Here is a 15,022-nt window from a genome sequence, read left to right as displayed (position 1 = left end):
TGTCTTTGTGCCTCTCTCTCTATTTTCTGTGCCTACCTTTCTAGGCATCCCTGGGTCTTTTAAAAAATAAAAATAATGATCGAGATCACTGTGGTTGTTGCCCCCAAATCTACTTGCTGTCTAAAGGGTTGACACTGGGCCCAGAGATCCCGGGAGGCCTATTGCGGAGGGGCAGGTGTATATAGGGAATGGGGCTGATCTGAGAACACCTGGAATCGAAGGATGCTGCAGGTTAGGAGGACTTAAACCTTAAGCTTGGAAGGAAGGAATTCTGCCAGTTTTCTGCTTTTAATTTGTATTTTTTTTTCCTGTGTGCTATTATTTTTAAGCTGTAAATTTCTCCTTCTGTCTACACATCTATTTATACCCACACATCCTCCAAGCAAACTGTTACTTCCACACTCTTGCAAAATGGCTATCTTGCAGAGTTCTGAAATGCTGTGCGTGTGGAAGGGGTGCAGAATCCGACACGTGAGTCTTTGTGTTAAACAAAGAGATGTGCCGTTTGCATGTGTGAGTCTTGTACCCTCAAAACTAGAATTAATACTTTAATTTCCCCCCTCTCAGGAGTTTTTACACTGTGTGAAGTGTGGTGAAGCACACATTTTAATGTACTTACAAAGAAAAAGAGCTGTAGAAATGGAAAAGACTCACAAATGACTCTTCTGCTAGTCACTCAGGCAATCCGAGGCAACTCTGAGAAAAATCAGATCATCTACAGGCTGGAGAACCGTGATAATGAGTGAACTGCTCCTCTTCTTGTTCAACTGACCATAAACCCCAAACTCTGAAGGCACTGAAATGCAGGGATTAGGTTAAGATAAAGGTCTTCAAAAATACATAGAGAAATCATTAGCATCAGTAATCTTTCTCAAAGTATTCCCTTTTCCCATAGAATGCTTTTTTTTCCTGGCATTTAAAAAATTAAAATTTTTTGAAACAGTCCCAGGATATTAAATGGTATGGAGGAAGTGTTGGAAAATCCTTGTCACTCAACACGCCAGTAGATGATAGCTCTTTATTGTCCAGAATGGATGGATGTCATCCAAATTCAAGGTCCTTCTCCCTAGGTTTCATTCTTTTGAGCTTTTATTGCTGAAACATTAATCTGTAACCACAGTGTCATCAGAGCAAGAGAGTGGGGGATCCCGATTTGAACCATGTTATCACCATGTCTACAAATAGCTGAGGTTATCTGGTGTGTGCTCACCTTACAGACACCTGAGCTGGCTCCCCATCTGCTTCTACTTCTTCAAGTGGGAGGATGAACTCTGAATTTCACTTGAAAATAGAACAGAGGAATGGGTGGGAGAGGCAGCTCCTCGTGCAATGATTTCATACATGCAGATGGACAAAGAGAGATGAACATCCACAGGGCACATGGCCCCTCTCATGTGCCTGGTGCCTGTGACAGTGCTCTGCGCCAGATAGAGCCTTCAAAAGATTCGTTGGTCCTGAGGTCAGCAAGGCAGCCTTTGGACAGGGTCTCATTCACCTCATTTGTCCTGAGGGTCAATGGGATTAAGCCAAGTTAATTCAATGTAATCCCTGCATTTCCAAGCTGTCATTAGTTGGCCCAAAGACTAAGCAAAGGAGGAGTTGTTGAAAGCAGAGGATACTGGTATGAGAAGGACGAGGAGTGAGATAGCCATGAAGAAAGGTGGTCCAACTGGAACGGGCTCTTTGAGATTTGAGAAGGAATTGCCACAGGTGGTCGGTGCCTTTTTGACATCCAAAGCCAGTTTGTAGACCCTGATGAGGAGGCAGGTGTCCCCCATCCTTGTCAGCAGTGCCCACAGGATTGTGACTCAGTGACATTCTGGGCCATCTCTGAACCATTCGTTGTTCTCTCCCTCTTTCTCCCTCACAACACACAGAGCGGACGCGGTTCTATTTCGTGTTCTCGCCTCTTACCACCCCCTTACAGTATGGGATACATGGGAAAGTAATGTGGCAGCTGGTAGGGAAAGAGCAGATCTAATTTCCATTGAGGAGCCTCTGTGGTGTGCAATTAAAAAATTAATAGGAACTAAAGACTTCCTAGGAAAAAAGGGCAAAAGATGCTAAAGGGGCGATCTTCAAGGGAAGCAGAACCATGTGGTTAGCTTCTATCTCTGTGTCTCAGGTGTGGTGAGGTGTGGTGGGTCTGTGCACACAGAACACTGCGGCCTTGCAGGCACAGGTGCCCCTGGGCAGGAGGGGTGCGGGGTGTGCTAATAAATTGTTTAATTTCTCTCTCCCATTGGTTCAGTTTTCAGAAGCCTGTTTGCCTGCGGGGTCTTGTTTTGCTATTGCATATATGTGATTTTTTTTGACAAGTGTAGTTTCAGGTGAAGAGGATAAAGAAAGAAAGAAAATGACAGGAAAGGAGGGGAAAGAGAAAAATTCCTCTAGACACCTCTCTGCGCACCAGGTACCCTTTTTAAAGGCTGATTGAAAAGGGTGAGCTCTTTGGAGGAGGAATGAACAGCAGGGGCTCTGATTTGTACCTTCCCAAAGACAGCTGCAGAACCTTCCCTGTGTTTGTGGACAGTAGCCTATCTGCACTTCGCCTGGCACCTGGAAGGAGGGGCAGGGGCCACCGGCAAAGAAGATCAGGGACTGAAACTGATTGGTAGAGTGGGGGTGTCTGACAGGGAGAAACAGAGTTGAACCGATATAGCTGATGGGCGTATCATTCCGATGGAAAATCTTCTTCCAGTTCCCCCATGCCTATGATGAACTCCAGGGGGTGAATGCCCCCTTTACTTATTCAAGAACCAAACAAAAGTGATATATCCACTACAACATTAACGAGGTGGTCCCAAATTGACATTTAAGGACTATGAAATAAAGGAGGCAGGAGACAGGACAAGTTGTATGTGACGAAACTATAGCCCAAAACTGGTATGTAGAAGCCAGGGAAAGAAGGAAACCAGGCTTGACTTCACCATTGTACAGGTAGGAAAATGGCTGATCTGAATGATTGCTCTCTCTTTTCAGTAACGAAGACAGGGCTGATAGGACCATTCATCTCCAGTGACAGAACATCTCATCTTGATGGGGTCAAGAGTGGATAAGTCAGAAAATTTAAGCTTTTTCTTTTCCTCAGTGCCATTCTACACTCTCCTTAATAATTCTAGAAATTTCTTCCTTTCCATAAACTATATTTTCAGTTTCAGCTACCGTGCCCATGATTAGACACTAGGGTAATCTTCCTCTGGAAATAAATATAGATCAAGTGAGTTAATGGTCTAATGAATTGTTCACATTTATTAAAGGGCATCTCCACTTTCAACCACAAGAAGAGTCTCTAGGGAGAGTGGTTGAATTGATATTATCTCCCAGAAAGATGAGGAAGATGGAAGAACAGAATGTAGTCAGTAGAGGGAGCACACATAACTCAGAGGAGTGGGTTTCCCAGGGCCACCTGCGGCTGCTCATTTTATGTACGTGACCATTGCACAAAATTCATTGAGTGGATGAACTTGTGAACCTCTGAGGTGTATTCTAGACCCTTGGTTGTTTTCTTGATGCTCTCCCCCAATCTTACTTTTACCTTTTCACTTTCTAGCACTGTCAGCCAAGGTTGGCAGAAAGGGGACCCTGTGTGTATTATCTCCTTGCTGAAATTCTGCATGACTGGCCCAACCAGGGAGATTGCCCTGCCTTCTATATTCTTCCAGCATGGGTTTGTACTTCTTAATGCACTGATTTTATTGGTGCTCACTGTTTCCCTAAGAAATTCACGAGCTCCTCAAATGCAGGGGGAGATGTTTTATTCATCTTCGAATCATTTGTCCTTAGCACTGTCCTTAGCACTTATGTGACTGGTACATAACAGGTACTTACAAAATACGAAGTGAGTGAACAGAGGACGTGAAATGTTCGTTAGTTAATGATGTTGTTTTGTCTGGTGAGTACAGGGAAGGTTGAATTGTGCTGGTAGGTGAGCTCCAGAGTTCCAAGCTCTGTGATCCTTTAGAAGGCATCTACCCCAACCTTCTCATTTGATAGATGAAAAACTGAGACCCAGGGACAATGAGAGAAGTGCCTGATGTTGTGCGGCTCCTTAGTGCCCGTGCTTTGTGTAATATAACGTTGATTGGAATGAAGGTGGAGGTTATCTATTGATTTCAGATATCTACACCAGTGCTTCTCAAACTCTGTTATATAAAAAATCATCTGGGGATCTTGTTAAAATGCATGTTCATATTCACTAGAACAGGGTGGGGCCCAAAATGCTGTATTTCTAATAAGCTACCAGGTAACGCCAGAGATTCTGTCCCACACATCAGGCATCTACACCATCCCTGCGCCTGGCGATATACTGTGGTTAATGCTGGCCGTTCTGCAGCTTTCTACTTTTAGGACTTCCAGCACCTCTGTTTTGCTCTTTACAAAAATCAGAAGGGAACCTATATGTTTAAGCTTACCCATCTTTTTTTTCCTTCTACCTATGTATATCTTTTGCTTCTTCTCTATCTGTTGCTCTCGTATTCTGGAACTTCTACTTAACTCATTTTCTTATTTTTCTGTGTTCTCTTGCTTCTTAGTTTACTTCCTTATTAAAGTCTCTTGATCTTTCACACTGTATTCTTTTAACCTATTTTTATGCCTTTTGCTATATTCATTTAATAAATATTTGTAAAGAACAAATATTCATCAAACATTGGGTTACAAAAAAGAGTTGGCTGTGCTCTGTGCCTTCTAGTAGCTGCTAACAAGAGGGGAGAAGATGTATGGGGAGATCATCATATCCTCAGGTAAAAGGACGTAAAAAGGAGAGAAGCTGAGGAGAGTTGAGGAGGGCTTCACAGAGGGGCTGACATTTAAATTATGGCTTAAAGAATAAATAGGAGAGGAGAGAAAGGCCCTATTACGAGGACCCAGAATCTTGGAGAGGAAAGTTGGTGTAGAAGGACAAGCCTCTTCCTCTTTTCTGTATCCCTCACTCAGGATAGTGCGGGTTCTTTGATTGGTATTTCAGATTCCAAATGATGAGGCCAGAGAACAAAGTCAGGGTCTTCATAGAAGGGGAGCAAAGAAGCTCTGATTTCTGCTTTGGTGATTCCATAGCTAAGAATCCTAGCCCTGATTATTAGACTTGCCTTTAGAATAAGCAAATGATACAGTTTTCATTTTAGACCACTGGTTTGCAACTAACTTTATTGATGGCCATTACAAAGAAAGGGACAGCTGTTAGTTGATTTGTGTGCAAGGAGCGAGCTGGATCCCAGCCCAGGCCAAGCTACTTGGAATGAAGGACCAGTCTGGTCCCATGTGTTTCCAGAGCAGTGAGGTGGAGGGTTGCTGTGCCATTCAGCCACTAGCTGCTTTCTGTAACGGCAAAAAGGAGTGATGGATGAAGAGGTGCTCGGTTATTCCCAGCTCATTCTCAAAATGTTTTCCAGTTGCCTTATTTGAGTGGCTTGATAATTTAGAAGTTTTTACTTATGAGGATGCCCAGGTATGGAGATGGTGATGAGACACCTCCAGTCCCTAGATTAAACTGTAACATTCGTGCCTAAGGGAAGGTGGGTTTGAAGAGCTGTGCCCCTAGATTTTCTTTGCATCGCTTTTAGCTCCCCATCGTTCTTCCTTTCTCTCTCCTGCTTCATCATTCCTCTGTGCATTATGGTCTGTACCCACTTTGTTAGCAAAAGGAATCTAAGCTCAAGCTGGAGGTTTTTTAAAGCTCCATTGCACATACAGAGAGCACCCTGAGCCTGCAGACGTGGGGGTAAGTAAATGTTCAGCATTGGCTCTTTAAGGGACTTACATTCCAAGGTGACCTGAGGGGTAGGGCCACGGAGGCACAAGGATAAGGCTATATCTTGGGGGCCAGTGGAGAGGGGAGAGGAGGAGAGGCCAGAATGAACCTGCCAAATTGCAGACCTAGATAGAGAGATAAACTATAGGCCATGTCTTCCCTTTGAGCACAGTGTTTTAAGGAAGGGAGAGCCAGAAACAGGGAGCTTCTTAGATGAGGCCATTTGAAGGTTCCTATTAGTTCACGCCTGAGCTATTAACTCCCCCAAGGCAAACCAGGATATTGGCCTGCTTATATCTGTGCTCATTGCCTCACCAGGACTGATTTTCTTTCTTCAGAAAAGAATATCCAGTTTAAGTTCTCATTAATCTTTATATAGGTCCTTTCATGGCTTCAGCTGTTTAGAATTTCTTAGGAAATCAGAGCTCATGTATGTTGAGAGGGGTGGCTTCACAACACCATGTCCGTTTGAAAGAGCTACATTGGCAGTGGAGCGGGGAAGAGAATCAGGGAAGAAACTGGAAGCGCAGGTGACCTCTGTCATCCTTTTGCCCATAGCTAATTGTCCTGCGAGAAAATGGCCACACTTTCAGAAGCATCCTTCACGTCTTTAAGGCCGTGGTCTAGTCACACAGATACCACCACACTCGGTGAGATCAGTGTGTTCTGTGTGTATTTAAATATGCACATGCTACACACACCCATACACTCTAGACTCAAGTATATGTAATAAGTTAGCAGTGATTCACCTACCAGAAATAGTAGCTCACATAATTGCATTTCATTGAATGTATAATTTTGGTACAGTAAAGGACGTGTGTATGTTGTGTGTGTGTGTGTATGGTGGGATAACAAGCGTTAAGGCTGACAGTTACCATGGAGATTATTTTATCCCCCCTCCCAAGCCACCATTTTAAAACTGAAAATAGTCCTAAGATTATCTATGTGGTTTAAGGCCATGTGCCTATGGTAAAACTACATCTCCGTGTCTACTGATTCTCGTTTTCATGCTTTTCCCCAATTACTCTGGCCCTCAGGTCACCTTGGAATGCATGTCCCTTAAGTGAGCCAGTGTTGGGCCTTCCCTTACCTACGTATCTTCAGGGTCCAAGGTGCTCCCTTTGTAAGTAATGGGTCTTTAAAACTGCTCTGTTTTTAGTTACTAAGCAGTGATTTACCTGGCACTGGAAGAAGTGGTGGTCCTGGCAGTGGAAGCTTATATCTGGTTCTGCTTGTCCTACTTACTTTGTGACCATGTGGAAACCTTTGACTCTGAGTCTTAGCTTTCCTCATTATTGTAACAGTGATGACGGTCTAAAGCAGTGCTCCTCACCCTCAGTTCAATTACAGAATCATCTGCAGAGCTTAACCAAAAGCAAATTTAAAAAGCTAGACAACAGTAATAGGCCCATGCTCAGGCCTCAGTGGTTAAGTTAAAATCTTTCAGGGAAGGATCCACACAGTGATCATTTAAAAAAGATTCCTCAAGAAATTCTAGTGTGGCCACATTTGAGAAACACTAGGGGAAAAAACCCACAAAAACCCAAAACTGAACCTATTAGCTCTAAACATGGTGTGTCTTAGCATTTTGAAATTTATACGGAGACCCTGTCATGGTTACACTGTTGTAAGACTAGCAGGAGATCCTTATGCCAGAGCTCAAACATCGAGATGGGAACATGAAGGGAGTTCGTCTACACAGTGCATGCAAGAAGGGGAACAGGTGGTTGAGCCAAGAACAAGGTGTTGACTTGGCTCCTCAGCTCTGCTGACACTGAATGTTAGGGATGTCAGGAAGTGTAGGAAGCATACTGTCCTGGACCTCCTTGAAACAGGTGTGGCTGTGAAATAGGGCAAGTGACCCTGGGTTTCTGCAAACACCCCCAGCTGTACTTAGTTTTTATTGAGGTGCCCCACTTCTTGTTTGGGAGAGAAAGCCTCATTTCACTCCTTTGTAACACTGTAAATGTAGGAAAACTATTAATAAATGGGGCTGGATAAGCAGAGCCGGATTGACTGGTGAGGGGTGTGAATGGTGCAATTATCTTAGTGCTGGTTGGAATTCAGTAGCCCCGCTACCCTCCCTCTCAGTGCCTGAAGTGGAATATTAAAGGCATGAAGAGGAGGAAGAGGGTAGGAGGCATGAAGATGTCGCTCTTCTTTGACTGTAACTTTAATCACTGATTATTAGGCTGGTTGGGTTAATAGTTTTCTCATAGCCTTTCTTTTTAGTTTTGTCTCTTCTTTGTTCTAAAATAAATGTGAAACTAAACGTACAGAGGCAAGAAAAAGAAAACCTGCAGATTTATGGATCTGTGTTCTTTTAAAAAGACAATGATTGTTCTTCTTTGGACATTTGCTAATGGCCAGTGGGATGAGAGGAAGGGCTCTGAGTGTAGTTTGGATTCTCAGTGGTGTTCAGTGGACACTAAATATTTAGGTAAAAGCCAAGAAATGTACTCATCGTTCTGCATTTCCAAGTCTCTGCAGGTTGGCCCTAGGTAGCTGAGTAGCCATATCACAGAACTTCTGCAGCTTTTGCTCTGGGATTTGTCGCATGCAGAGCAGGTCTACACGTAAGCTCTGTGGGGCCAGAATGGGTGTTTTCAGAGTTGTGGTCCTTCCTCTTGTCACCTTGTTAGAGATTCCAGGATTTTTCTGAGTCTCAGGGAGGCTGGAGAAAATTTCAGTCCTTACATGATTTTGCTTAGCTCTGTATCCCAGTCTTTCCTTCAATTCACAGAAGAAAAAGAATTGTAAGAAAATTCTACTCTGGCCAAATACATGTGCTCAGTCTTGGAAGATCTTTCCTGGGTAGGACAGCGTTTACCTTTTGGATTTTTGAAGATGGATGGGTTTTCATAGAGCTTGTATGTGAAAAAAATCACTTTTACTTCTTGATTAGTTTGTCATTTTTTTCCCCATGAGGATGAGAGTGATGCTTTATGTTACTTTGCATCCTCAGTGCTTAGGAAAATGCTTTCTGTCATGGTCAGCATTCAGACAGTGCTGAAAGTTGATAAAGATGGTGGTGGGAGTGCAATGTGCCCTGAAGATAAAATCACCATGTTTATAATCTTTTACACCCATTTTCTTGCCTCTCAAGCACCTCTTGATTCTCTGAGTGAGATTTACTAGAGTTGAATGGATGAAATTATCTTCAGATCCTGCCTGACAGAATGTGAATGTACCCATTCCTGGTGCTTGACCTTATTGTGAGGCTTCACTCCTTGTGTTCAATGTGGATATTTCTTTAAAAAACTCTCTCTCTCATCACTAATTGTGCTGTTCGCCTTCCCTTCAAATTCCACTTCAAAAAAAAAAAAATCAAAAAACAAAACAAAACTGAAAACAAATTCCACGTCAATGCTGTTCCTTCCTCAAGGTACATCTCTAAGGCAGACTCCACCATGAAATCTTGCTCAGTCTCACCAACTAAAAATGAGCTCTTCCAAGTCATTTGTTCACATTCTCCTTTTCTCTTCCCTTTCTAGCATACTTCTCATGAGAGCTTTGGGGACAAATCCCTGGAGGACTTTTTCATCTATTACCCCACCCCCACCACCCTCTTTATTCTATCTTTCTCGAATAAATGGGATCAGGATTATGCACCTCCCGAATCTCTGCTTTTCATGCTTACCTATTTACAAAGATGCTGTCATTTCAACATGAAATTCAAGGCTGGCACTGAGACTCACTGAATGATCTTTCAGGAACCATTGCAAGGAATTTGTTTTATTGATGAACCAGCATTTGCACAACTGAGACAGAGATTAGCAAAAGGCATGAGAAGGTTCTCAAATTAGGTAGCCAAAATTTGTAGGTTGTTTCAAAGATAAATGGTGGAAGGAAGATGTTAAGAATTATTGCTGTTAGTCCAAATATAATAGTTACCTTGCCTGTGCTTGACACAGCTTTCTGTTAAAATGGGGCTATGAGTTGGCAGTTGACACCAGTGGTGTGTCCATTATATTCTGGGTTATGTTAACACATGTTATCTCGTTTAATTCTCAGTGCAAGGCTGACATTATTCTGTTTGTTGGAGTGAGGATTAGAGAGCTCAAGGTTACACAGCTGTAAGCAGCAAGCTAGGCTTCCAAATTATACCTTTCAAATCCAACCCTTGGCTCTTTAAATCATAGCGAGCTGCCTGTATGTGATAACAGATAAAGGTTCAGGCTGCATGTAGAGGAGCTCATTAACAACATGAAACTTTAGCTAAAATGACTTTCTAGATTTCTGCTGTCTGGGTGTTGCCCCTGGCAAAAGGCAAAGTTGTTTTAAAGTGGAAAAGTGGATTCCTACAAAACAGCTGATTTCTGAACCCGAGTTTAATTCCGATGAGGATGAAATGTGAGGAATTCACAGCATCAGCAGTGCACATCTCCCTTACTTCGCACATGGCTGAGGCTTGGGCATTGCATTCTTAGCCTAGTCCGTTCATTCTGTAAATACACTTTACTTTTGAACTTGAAGACTCCAGCTTTCTGAGAGGAAACAATCTACTCACTGTTCGTTTAATCTTGGGCATTTTGAAGATTGTCCATTTTCTTATATTTCTAACTCAGCCCCTTTGGTGAGCTGCTCCTGGAGTGGAGGCTAATGGGTAGGGCCAGACAATGGCAGTCAGGAGCACTGCTTATTTGTGTCATAATTCAATTCAACAGCATCATCCAGGGGTCGGGGTAGAGCTTAGCGGCACAGTGCCTGCCTGGCAACCATGAGGTTGTGAGTTTGGTTCCCGGTATCAAAAAAGAGAAAAAAGCATCTCACAAAGGACATCTGCATCAGCCATTAACTCAGAGTGTAGTTTAATAGACAATAAACTTACAGTATTAAAGTTCAGTTCCTGATTATTTATTTTTTCCACCAAGACAGAAAATGTCTATTGGTGCTTCGCAGGGTTCTGGTGCCTTAGTTTTACCCCATACATATTTTAAACTACTTTTCAGTCATTTGAAGTAACATGATATTAAGGCAGAAACCCTGGCCTAGGTGCCAGGAGACCAGGTCCCACCTCCGAGCCACCCCACCTGGCTCTGTCTGCTTCCAGCAGTTGTACAACCTCGCAGAATCTGCTTCTTCTTCTGTAAAGCGACGTCTTTAGGACAGGCAATCGTGTTGCAGAGCAGATGAGAAATGTGAAAATTCCCCTCAAACCATAAATTTAATATATACACATAGAATATTATTATTAATAACTCTGGCCTGCTCCAGGTTTTCAATATATTCTGAGGCCTTCGGTACAGCACAACCGCTCCCAGAAGACGGGAGACTGGAACATATTTAACGGGAAGACAGGCAGTAGTGGCAAAGCAATGGGCATTCTGAACACCGTGCGGCACCTAGTCATAGTGACCCGAGGTTTTTAATCCTGAGTCTGTGTCTCATTCCCAGGTTCTTTCCCACAGTGTCTGTCTATCTAGAAAACTAGGTAAATACTTGTCAGAAAGGAGAGCATGACTAATCTTTCTAGCTTTATGTATGGCACTATTCTTTCCTGGGCTTATCTTTTATCTTTACATGATCCGAGGAGCGGAGAGACAGAAATGGGCACAGAGGCCGGGGAAAAGGATAATGTGGAAGGTAGTTGTACCCTACCTCCAGGCCTCTAGCTCTGTCTGCAGTGCCTTCCCTCCCCTCCTGTGGGTCACACCTAGTCAACCTTTACGGTCCAGCTCAGGGACCCCCTGCTCCAGGTCTTCTGGTCCCCATGGACTGGGATCACTATCCTCTCCCTGCTCCAGAGCCCCCGTCCAGATGTAGGGCACCGTGGGAGTCTCCGACTCATTCATGTGAATGTCTCAAGGGTGGAAACAGCTTTCGCCTTGTGACCCTGTATGTGCCATGCTGAGTGCTGGTTATTTGGTAAGTGGCTGCTGGTGTGTGTTGTGAGCCCTTACATCCCAGCACTCAGTGCTCCACATACATCCCCGAATTCAACCCTTCAGCCACTCTAGGAGGCATGTGTGTAGAACTATTACCTGCATTTTACAGATAACGTTACGCAGACTCAAAGAAGTTAAAAACTGACAGCGTCAGGGGCAGAGCCAGGATTTGAGCCCAGCAGCCTGGCTGGAGCTCATAGTCTTCAGCTCGTTGCTGTACAGCTCTGTAGTAAATGTTTATGGGTGACTTAGGGTCAGAGGCTTGGAAGGAACAGAATGTGCTTAGTTCTACATATGAGAGTAGAGAGTGAGAAGAGGTACCCAGTAGTATCTGAAGGGTGGTTAGGACCTGGATCTGCAGGAATATGTGTGGACCTTGTGTTTTTGACAGATTCATTAGCGATGGGTGATACCCAGGAGAGTCTTCCAGAAATGCATAAGAATATTACTAATATAATTATTGTTGAGTTATGCATAGGATAAAACGGGTTGTATTTCTAGCATGGGTACTTCTGAGCTGCTTGCTGTCACCTTTGGGCTCTTTAAGTTTTCCTTGCTACTACCTCCTCCATCTTTTTATCACAGTATAACACAGTGGCAGGTGTGGGAAACAGAAGTTGAGAGCAGGAACTCGGGACTCAGATGGCCAGTGCTTATGTTCTGGTGCTCACTGGTTTATTGAGAAAATGTCTTCACTTCTCTGAGTCCAGATTCCTTCTCTGTAATGTGAGGTCTTGACAGTTTTTGGCTTCTTAGAATTGTTGTGAGAATGAAGTGAGTTATTTCACTTTGAACAGAGTCCTTGTTACAGAATGAGCATTCTGCAAGTATTCATTGTGATGACTGCCCCTCTGCCCAGCTGGTAGTAACTCCAATTGGTACAGGTTTGGGGGGTGGAAGGGTGGTGCTCAGTAATCCCCATGTGGCCCATGCGGTTGTTACCGATCTGGAGGCTTCCAGATAAGACTAGCATCAACTTCTTTCATTGTCTCATCAAATCATGTCTGGCAAGAGAGGAAAATCTGGCCATGAGGTGACATATATCTGGAATATATAGAGAATATGTTCTTAGCATCAAAAAAATGCAGATGATGTCCACAAAGAAGGAACCAATTAATTGAGGATTTAGAGTTTAAAGTGAACCTTGGGGAAAGTTGCCATGAACTGATCAAACATAGAATAAAGTAAAGAGCTATAAGGAAAACTGAAAATATACCAAATTTGAGAAAGGAAGGTTTTCAGTGAAAGACGTTAACAGAGGCAGGAACAAACAAAGTGATAACCATTGCTGGAGTGCTTTGCAGTTCATCAAGGGGTTCCTCATATATCTTTTCCCCTATACATTACATTACACATTAAGGGTTTGGGAGCAAGAGATCTATTATTATTTTACTTCATTATATTTTTCTTTACTTTCTAAAACCTCCACAATAAATTATATTTTCATGTTCATAAAAGGCAATTAATAAAGGTAAAGAGGTAAAAGCCATTGTCATAAGGGCAAGAGGTATATGATATTCAGTTTACATAACAGAAAACTGGTTACTAATGTACAATCACACACATGTGTACATGTATGTACACTATGTGTGTATAATCTTGATTCTAGTATGACTTCAAAAATGCAAAAGCAATTTAAAATTGGAGAAGATTTTAAAGCCATAATTATGGAGAAAATAATAAAAACAACCTCAGGTCTTAATGACAGATTCTAAAATGTCTTTAACAAAGAAGTGGTCACTGCAGGGCCAAAGACTGCCGTTTGAGAAAAACATGCAAGACTAGAAAGATAGCTGAGGGCCAGCTTATAACCTTTTCAAACAAAGGGATGGTGGTTGGAAGTTACAAAGTCATAAGCATAAGTGGTAGTTTGGAAAAATATTGAATCAAACAGTCAGTTACCAACACCTTGAGGACAGCAGGGCGTAGGAACCATCACAGTGGCTTTCAAGGGATGAAACCCTATTAGATCTATGGTTCTGTGAGAAGGACAGGCGTGGTAGCAACAGAAAATGGATCTGTGTAATTAAGGAAAAAGTAAGGACAGTTGTAGATCAGGCTTCCCCAGTCTACCTTTTTCTGCACAGGGACGAAGGGGTGAGTTAAATAGACAGTGCTCAAAATGGTGTGAACAGCTGCCAGCGAGGGCAGTGGGGTTTTTCTCACCTGGGGGAAGCTCAGGCCCAGCCTCTGATAATGCAGTGAAGTACCGGGCTTGCTTCTCCCTTTGGAACCAAAGAAGGCTGGAGAGGACTGACATGTGCCGTCGGGTCAGCTCTGCAGCTGTGGTGCCCAGGGACAGCCTGGTTTACAGCCTCTACAAACCTTACTGCCACCCTCCACCCCAGGACCCACTAGGTCTTTGTTGTCCCTCTCACATCTGTCCTCACCTCCCACCCACAAGTCACTCAATCTGCAGTGTCTGCTCTGGGTCTTTTTCTCAGGGAAATCTACTTTTGTACAGGCTCCCCAAGTTCCACATTAAAGTATTAAGGGACTTGAGATCCATGAGGCCCATCTGTGGACATCAGGTGAAGAGGCTTTGTGTCCAAGATGCACCGTAACGGACACTCCTCTAGTTCTTTGTCTCTAGAAGGCTGGGCCCTGGAGGGAAAATTTTCCCGGAGACCACCCCCAAAGCCTTTGCTCTTCCAGGATTTCCTTACCGCATGGATTCATTTATGAAATGTCTATGAAGGTTGGCAGCCAAGCACAGGGCCTCTGACGTGGGATCAGGCTCAGTCCTGTCCTCCAGGAGCCCACAGCCCAGGAGCTGCACTTGGATAGAAATGTCTAGAGAAGGAGGAAGAGTAGAGGCGGCATAAACTAGGTGACACAGGAGCATTGCCCTGTGGCCCCCACATGGGAGTGGGGGTACAAGGGCTTTGGAAGGAACAAATATAACTCACATAATATGTGAATAAAAGGTTATTAGCTTTATTTATCCCCTTTACTATTCAGCCACTTCCCAGAGCACCCTGATAGATTTTGTGACTCTGGTCTGAGAGCCCATGAATAAATTCTAGTCATTGCTCAAGATTCATTCTTCTTTGGGAAACCAGACTAAGGAACTGTTAAGATTTCTGACAAGACCTTCCTGCCCCCCTAAAACACTGAGATTCAGCAGAGAGAACCTTCCTGGGCTTCCTGCTGCCTTCCTCATTGGGGGAGATGTGTCTGCCCAGCAGTGCCTTTCTAGGGTGGCTCAGTCCCAGCAGCCCCAGGACTCCTAGGCTGGCACTGCCGTGGCTTTTACATCAGGACGAACCTAGATTTTGAGTAGTTCACTGGGGAGGGAAAGATTGAAGCCCTGTTGCCACTTCCCAGCCCTTGAGAATCAGAAGCAGGTCTCTGACGTCAAAGGGACTGAGGTCGGAATCCT

The 15,022-nt window shown here is 43.6% G+C and overlaps 1 protein-coding gene and 1 long non-coding RNA gene across 3 annotated transcripts in view; one reads left to right on the top strand and one right to left on the bottom strand.

Annotated features, from left to right (window-relative positions):
- The window catches only part of Grin2b (glutamate receptor, ionotropic, N-methyl D-aspartate 2B), a 421,074-nt gene that overhangs the window by 2,485 nt on the left and 403,567 nt on the right, over positions 1-15,022 (top strand). The window lies entirely within an intron of this gene.
- LOC102023135 lies at positions 589-10,351 on the bottom strand. Its single transcript, XR_260075.1, has 3 exons — positions 10,263-10,351; positions 9,393-9,513; positions 589-796 (listed from the first exon to the last, which is right to left on the bottom strand). It is a non-coding gene; the product is annotated as an uncharacterized LOC102023135 (long non-coding RNA).

The sequence above is a fragment of the Chinchilla lanigera genome, unplaced genomic scaffold, assembly GCF_000276665.1.
Source record: "Chinchilla lanigera isolate Chin_1 unplaced genomic scaffold, ChiLan1.0 scaffold00012, whole genome shotgun sequence".
NCBI lineage: Eukaryota > Metazoa > Chordata > Mammalia > Rodentia > Chinchillidae > Chinchilla > Chinchilla lanigera.
The sequence above is the reverse complement of the archived record's forward strand: the minus strand, read 5'-3'. Positions and strand labels throughout refer to the sequence as shown.